Genomic DNA, 8,807 nt, shown 5'->3' with positions numbered 1-8,807 from the left:
TACTTACGTATATATATATGTCCATAGCCTGCAGCTCGGTCACCGTGTGAGGCGGCGTTGGGTTCCCCATCCCAACGCCTTCCATGTTGTTGGCTGCCTGCCTATATAAGGCCGTCTGTCGCTCCAGTCTCTTCATTCCCTTCCTTGCTTTGCCACGGGATTCATGTCTCCCCGCTGATAACTACAACCTTTTTATTTAATCCACGGCTTCTCCGCTGTTTTATTGTTCATTTATTATGATTATAGTTATTGTGTAGGTATTTTAGACTTACTTTACATTGTTCAGGTACGCATTTCCTTTATCATTCCAACTGTACCCGCATTAACATGTCTATCGAGGTGATTACCATCGATCAAAGAACTGTCACTTACCGAGTGGTTTCCATGCCCGGTGATGGCACCTACCTTTTCCATTCTTTTTGTTATATATTGCACGGCCATATCAGGCTCACTCTTGATATCCGGAAGAACATTGTGTCTTATGTACAGTATTGAATGACTGGGACAGGTTCAAGGTGTGGACTGATGACGGTACAAGAGATAATTATACTACACAGGAGCACTAGAAGAGTGAAATGCTTAAGCCCTTCACCTATGGATCTGCATGCGAGTTGATGGCTGCCGCTGAATTGTTCGGTTGTTGCTTTCAAGTGTACCGAAATGGCCAAATATTTTACACATTTCGACAACCGCCAATGCCTCTTAAACATCTTAGATTGACAGGTGACGATTTCAATAGTGGACACTTTGATGTTTATAAATGTTTAAACTCTCAAAGGCTGGATGTGAAGTTATCAATGAAACCGGTTGTATACTTACAACGCTTGACAGATGCCGAATGTCACTTCAACACAAGTCCTGCAAATACTGTCATAATTGAAACAAACCATGAAACTCAAACCGATTATGACAGCAGCAATCCAAGCTCTGAGATTTGAAACAAGATTACTGTTCACATGGCCAACTGTACGTTGCATGCTCAAGAGTAAGCTCAGCGCACAGCTTGGTCATATTACAACTGGAGGGCCGAACTCCCAATGTGGTATACAAAGAGATCCTAAACAAATAATTATTGGTATATTTTCCCTCAAAAGGTTTAAATATCTTCTTAATAAAAATTTTAAGGCACAGTATCTATCATATAGTGCCATTCATATCTTCTTATCTATCTGTCTATTTATTATAGAGGGTATTTTGCTATCTATCATATAGTGCCATTCATATCTTCTTATCTATCTGTCTATTTATTATAGAGTGCCATTCATTTCTATCATCTATTGTGACAGATAGGGGACGCTATCGCTCCCTTGAACCCCTGTCCACGACTCCAGACACCAGGTAAAAGTCCAATCGTTGACTTTATTAAATTGCCACAGTGCACAAAGCACCCTCTCCTCCACTATTCTCATACAAATCACAATACTCAATAATAATCCAATAAACAATCCTCCTACTCCCAGACGCATTGCCACCCTTCCACCCAGCTCAGCTCGCCGTCTGGGAGCTCCCGTAGTCCTTTTATATTCCCTAACCCGGAAGTGTTCTCAATCCCCAGTCCATGTGATCTTGTACCACTTCCGGGTCAGGTAAAATGTTCTTTTCTTCACCCCAGAAGCACATCTTTCCCCTTGTCCATGTGTGCTTCCGGGGCATAGGGAAAATACCCATTGTTCCTCCCTGCAACGTCTCCTAGTGGCCCCCACGGTATCCAGCAGGGCTGCGTATGAAAACTGCAATGTCCATGATGCCCTGCTGGGAACCTCCATACTGCAGGGAGGGCTCCACCTGGCGGCTTAGGGGTATTGGCCGGGATAAATGGCCGGCCATACACCACACTATCTATCTTTACAAAAATAGTAATAATTATCTATCTATCTATTATATAGTGCCATTCATATCTTCCTATCTATCTGTCTATTTATTATAGAGTGCCTTTCATATCCATCTATCTATCTCTGACTTTCTGATATCTTGTGGCCTTTTGATTTGGCTGGGCTTGTCTCAGGAGACCTAGTGTGTTCCGCAAAGGCACGCGCCATGCAGTCTGCACTGTTGACACTCGGGTACGGTGGAAATCTTGAATTCATGGGCTTACATCCCAGTTCACCCATCACAGTAAAGCAGCAGGAACAGAGATTTATTAGACCACTTGATCTGTGTTTCTTTGTATTTTTCTCACTGACAGGAGTATTTCTCAGTTGGGTCATTGATGGTCGTGCCCTCAATGTGTCAAGGTACCACCACAAATGACGCATTCTGCTCTCTCTCTTTCATGACCACAGATGCACTCAGATGTCCGCTGTGTTAACCTATAATGGCTGCAGCTGAAAGAAGCAGAAGAAGAAGAAGATGCAGTCAGAAGTCGGGTTATTGCCTGAAGCCCTTCTGTTCCTCTGCTCAGGTTATGTCAGCCTCCATCCACTTCCTTGAAGTTACACATTTTTGGGTTTTCAGGCTCTCTTGACCCCTCACTTTTGTAATAATCCAGGCCAAGTTGCTGTCCCGAGTGTACATGCTGGTGCGTCATCTGCTGCCAACTATCATTACGTATTCAAACCCACATAAATCTTTCATCTTTTTTTCATTTCTTTCTCTGAGTTGCCACAGGCATGATTTTATGATTTACAGTTACATTTTAGGGTCATTATTGTCACATGTACAATTTTTACGGGTTTTGCAACATGCAGAATTTACTCTTGTATGTATCCTGTTATTTTGTGTCCAGTTCAAAAGCTGATATTTTTAATGTCGATTTGTTTCGTTTTACAAGGCTCCATGTTGTATTTGAAGGGTAGAATTAAAATTGAGAACCATCATGAGCAATGCTGCACATCTATCATCATATAATGTCTTACAGTTCTATCTATCTATCATACCTTCCATATCTATTATATAGTGCATTTTCTATCTATCATATAGTGTTTTCCGTATCTATCTATCTATCCAAAAATAGTAATAATTATCTATCTATACTAATAAAAGGCAAAGCCTTATCAGCTAGCAGCACCCCTACATTTTACGTGTTTTTGCATGACTGCAGCCATGTTCTTGTTGATCACGGTGCCTTTTCTTGATCATGTGATGTGTAAGTAGGTGGGGGGCGAGGGGGATGATGGCCTCATGACATATGATGGTATTTCCATCCATCCATCCATTTTCTAACCCGCTGAATCCGAATACAGGGTCACGGGGGTCTGCCGGAGCCAATTTCAGCCAACACAGGGCACAAGGCAGGAACCAATCCAGGGCAGGGTGCCAACCCACCGCAGGACACACACAAACACACCCACACACCAAGCACACACTAGGGCCAATTTAGAATCGCCAATCCACCTAACCTGCATGTCTTTGGACTGTGGGAGGAAACCGGAGTGCCCGGAGGAAACCCACGCAGACACGGGGAGAACATGCAAACTCCACGCAGGGAGGACCCGGGAAGCGAACCCTAACTGCGAGGCAGCAGCGCTACCACTGCGCCACCGTGCCGCCCTATGATGGTATTTCTTCCCTTATATTTATGATTTCAGGTCACATTGTCAAAGTTCCTAGATATTTGAAACAAACTTGGCAGCGTGTTAGTGTAATGAGGGTTCAGTTTCTATGGAGAGTTTTTGGTTCAGTTATTGGACTTTGGCAATCAGTTTTTGACCTGATTCTCTCCAATCTAATGGTCTAACGATTTTGTCGCTACATTTTTTGGCCAGCTGTTTCGACTTGGCGGTACGTATGGTACCCAACTACCTACTTTAAATAGCACTGTGAGTGGATATGACGTCATCACTGATTGAGCTAGTCAGTTATGTGGAAAGAGTCCATGTGCCCACTCAAGTGGTCACTTTATGATGATGCCGGTCCCCTCCAGACTCCCTCTTCTCACATGGGAGTCTGCTGAACCAACACCGTTGATAGTTATGACCGAGATGAGCTGACAAATGAGGACAATTCTCAGATGATGCCAGAGGATGGTGGAAAAAGTGCTCAAGTGCTTTCATTAAAAAACAGTCAACACAAAAGTAAAACCAACAAAAGTTAATTGTGCAGTGTTCTAAAAAACAGTACATATATAAATCCATAAAAATCCAATGAAAAGTGAGGATAAAAGTCAATAAATACATCCGTTAAAAATCAGAGGTTAAAATGCAGACCAACTCCTCCCGATCTCAGCCCACCTCTTTCTCTTTCTCCCCGGCTCACCCATTGCTCGCATAGCTGGCGGAGACTCAGCAGCCATGAACTCCTTTCAGCTGACCCCCATCTTGGCTACCTCCAGACATCTCAGCCAGACCGTCCGAGGTCGGCTCTCCTCCCTTCTTCCTTCACGCTCACTTGGTCGCACCTCGGAAGCCTAGGGAGGGCACCTGCCTTGCTCGGCACACTCCACCCGAATATTCAGTGGGGCAAACTAGAACACCACAGTCAACGCTCCGTCGCAGGGCCCCAGCTCGTACTGCCTCCTCCTTCCAGGTGGTCGTCCTTCCAAGACTGACGTTCGTGTCTTTTAACCTCTCTTTCCTTTCGTTCTTTTCCTCTTCTTTGATTCCTCTCCTCTCCTTTTGTGCCAGCCAGTTTATACACACACTTGTCTCCATGGGCACAGCGCTTTAATCACACACCGCAGGAAGCCATTGAAGCTATTGAGAATGATCGCACCCGCACGTACAGGTGCAACTCGCCCCAAGTACTCCATTAATTCCCCGCGGTTGTGCAATCGTGCCCAAGGAGAGTGACACGGCTTTATAGATTTAAATCTGGCCCTATTTGTTTTGAAGCCGCAGACCCGCGATACCACACACTTAGCAAATGTTCAGTGTATAAATAGCGGGTGCCTTATACAGGATTGGTTCCAACCTTACACCCGATGTTGTTTGGATAAAGCCCTGAATTGGACCACAGGGATTAGAAAAGGAATGGATACATGAATAAGAAAAACATGCCTGGGTTGTCAGTTTAAATCTCACTCACTGCTCATGGTAACATTTATTCCTTTGTTAACAGGCAGTGCAACATGGCAGCTAAGGCATTGGCCCAATGAGGGCAGGTAGGTAAATAAACATTGTGGATCACCAGTGGGCGTACCAGCCACCTTACTCAACACAGACAGGCACGGGCACAAGTGCATGTGCAACACACCTTTATTTGTTCACGTGGGATCAGCTTCCCCACCCTTATAGCACAGTTCTCCAGTAGATAATAACTACAGATTCTTGTCTTTCTTTTGTCCTTTTCTCGCCGCCACTTCTCCTCTTCCACCTAACTCTGTCCTCTGGAGTAGTGGCTGCTGAGTCATTTTACAAGGCACCCGGATGCGCTCCAGGTCCTCGTTGACTGGCCTCTGGCAGCACGTCCAGGTGTGGTGGAAGCACTGCAAGGGCATGTCCAAGCGCCCTCTGGTGGTGGCCATGGGGCCCAGCAGGGTGGAGCTTCTTACAGCAAGCCAGGGTGGCTGCCCCCTTAGTGTCCTGGGGAGGATAATGCCCAGAACACAGTCTCTCCTCCGGTCATTCCGTTACAGGGGCATCCCGGCCAGACGGCGGACACAACATATATAAATTAATATAGAAATTTCAAAGTGCAGAATAGGCAGAGTGGTGGCTCTGAGGCTAGGGATCTGCACTGGCAATCGGAAGATTGCCGGTTCGAATCCCGTAAATGCCAATAGGGACTCTGCCCTGTTAGGCCCTTGAGCAAGGCCCTTAACCTGCAATTGCTGAGCACTTTGAGTAGTGAGAAAAGTGCTATATAAATGCAAAGAATTATTAATTATTATTATTAAGAATATATCTGAAAGATGTTCCTGGCACATTCAGTCATTCACTGGTTCATCCTTGTTGTTTCTCCTCAAAATGCCTTCTAATCTAGTGCCGAGGTAGGCAGGCATGGTCCTCCAGAGCTGTTGTGGTTGCAGGTTTTTTTGTTCTGAGACATTTCTTAATTATAAGGCAATTCCCGCTGTTAATAGAGCATGCTATTTAATCGTATTATTTGGTCCTGCTTCCTCCTCCTGTGTAGCTAATTAATTCCAGTATGCATTTTACTTTCCTGTGAAAAATCACCAAATTGTTCTCTGGAGCAGAGTGGATTAGTACTTCTGAATCCTTAACCTTATTTCCTCTAATTTCTTCCTGACACTTTATTAAACCGACGCATTCATGACTGACACTCACAGTTGTTAGCTATGTAGACCACGTTGTTATGCATGCGTCAGTTGGCATTTGTTAAGAAAAAAAATATTTAGGAGCTGGGAATCTTAATGAGAGTGAAGCTAACATGAAGCTACTATGCATTCAAAGATATGAAAACAATAATCATCTTAATGAGCATCCCAGACTAGTAAAATCCATGAGCACCACAATTAGTATTACAGTATCACCACACCATAATAGTTCTGTCTGCCTGGGATTTCTCTGCTTACTCCTGTTATTTTTTTTTTTCTCCCATATAAACTGGTGACTCTAAACTGATGGTGCAGGTATCTGGTCCAGCATTGGATTGGGGGCTCTCTAATTAAATGGAAACTCTTTTGAGAAAAGGAACAATTGTGAGGTGAACAAACTGCTTTTAAAGATCAGTGGCCACACTTTTAAGAATATAAAGGTGCCAGAATGGTTCCTAAGAGTTGGTTTCCAAAAAGAACCATTCGCATGAAGGTTCCATAAAGAACCTTTAGATCCATAACAGGATCTATAAATAATCAATAGATAATGCTAGATTTATAAAATTTTCAGGCCTCATGTTTTCTTGAGGGCGTCACGGTGTCGCAGTGGTAGCGCTGCTGCCTCGCAGTTAGGAGACCTGGGTTTGCTTCCCGGGTCCTCCCTGCGTGGAGTTTGCATGTTCTCCCCGTGTCTGCGTGGGTTTCCTCCCAAAGACATGCCGGTTAGGTGCATTGGCCTAAATTGTCCTTGGTGTGTGTGTGTGTGTGTGTGTGTGCGCACCCTGCGGTGGTTTCCTGCCTTGTGCCCTGTGTTGGCTGGGATTAGCTCCAGTAGACCCCCGTGACCCTGTAGTTAGGATATAGCAGGTTGGATAATGGAATGATGGATGGATGTTTTCTTGATCTGAGGTATCCTGCTAGGTTGCCTATTAAACATTAATGATTTTTGAGATTTACACATATTAGAAAACTTTTCAGAGCCTAAAGAACCCATTTCACATGAAAAGACCCCTTTCTAGAATGAAACCGCTCTTTGCCGAGCAATGGTTAAATAATGATCCACACAACCTAATGAAATGCAATTAAGGAACAACTAGTGATAAGAGTGCACTGACTCGCTGATCACTGACCTACTAGTCTTTAGTTTTTATCATTTCCACTACCTTACTGAGTAGCTTTGAGTGAAGTAATTGCCAGTGCTTATACTGTACTATACCATACCATACTATACTTAACCATACTATACAATACCATACTATATTGTACTATAGCATACCATAATATACTGTACTATACCATACTATACTTAACCATACTATACAATACCATACTATATTGTACTATAGCATACCATAATATACTGTACTATACCATACTATACTATACTTAACCATACTATAACATACCATACTATACTATAATACAACAGACTATACCGTACCGTCCTATACTATACTTAACCATACTTTGCCATACCATTCTATACCATACCATACTATACTATACTATACCATACTACACTGTGTGCACAATTATAAGGCAAGTTGTATTTTTGAGGATTAATTTTAATATGGAACAAACACAGTGCTATCAGTCAATCCAAAATGTTAATAAACCTGAAACCTGAATGTTTCACAACGGAAATGTGAGTGTGAACATCATCAGGGGAATACATATGTGCGCACAATTATTAGGCAACTATTAGTGTGCAGATTTATTATGCAACTAAAGGAAAAATGAAAATTTTCCCATCTCACTTGTTTATTTTCATCTGTTATAGTGAGAATAATAAACAAACACCTCAAAATATACAAATAAACATCTCTGACATTTAAAAAAAAATCAATCAACAATCAATGACCAATATAGCCACCCTTCTTTCCAATAACAGTCATAAGCCTTTCCATTCATGGAGTCTGTCAGTTTCTTGATCTGTTGACGATCAGCTTTTTGTGGAGCAGTGACTACAGCCTCCCAGACACTCTTCAGAGAGGTGTATTGTTTTTCTCCCCCGTAAATCTAGCGTTTAAGAAGTGCCCACAAGTTCTCGATAGGGTTTAGGTCAGATGAGGAAGGGGCCATGTCATTATTCCTTCATCTTTAAGGCCTTTACTGGCTGGCCACGCAGTGGAGAACTTCGATGCAAGTGATGGAGCATTGGCCTGCATAAAATCATGGTCTTTTCCTGTATCACTGTTTGAAGAAAGTGTCTTGAAAAACTGGCAGTAGGTTTGGGAGTTGATTTTGAGTTCATCTTCAATGCAAAAAGGTCCAACAAGCTCATCTTTAAAAATACCAGCTCATACCAGTACCCCACCTCCACGTTGGAGTGGAGCTCTGTGCCCATTACTGATCCACAGGTCCATCCATCTGGTCCATCAAGAGTCACTCTCATTTCATCGGTCCATAAAACCTTTGAAAAAAATCTGTCTTCAGATATTTCTTGGCCCAGTTTTGACGTTTCAACTTATGTTTCTTGTTCAGTGGTGGTTGGGTTTCAGCCCTCCTTACCTTGGCCATGTCTTTGAGCACTGAACACCTTGTACTTCTGGGCACTCCAGGTAGGCTGCAGCTCTGGAATATGAAAGTACTGGAGGATAATGGGTTCCTGGTAGCTTCACGTTTGATTCTTCTCAAATCTTTGGCAGCTAAT

Source organism: Polypterus senegalus, chromosome 16, assembly GCF_016835505.1.
Source record: "Polypterus senegalus isolate Bchr_013 chromosome 16, ASM1683550v1, whole genome shotgun sequence".
NCBI classification, from domain to species: Eukaryota; Metazoa; Chordata; class Cladistia; order Polypteriformes; family Polypteridae; genus Polypterus; species Polypterus senegalus.
Note: the sequence above shows the minus strand (reverse complement) of the source record.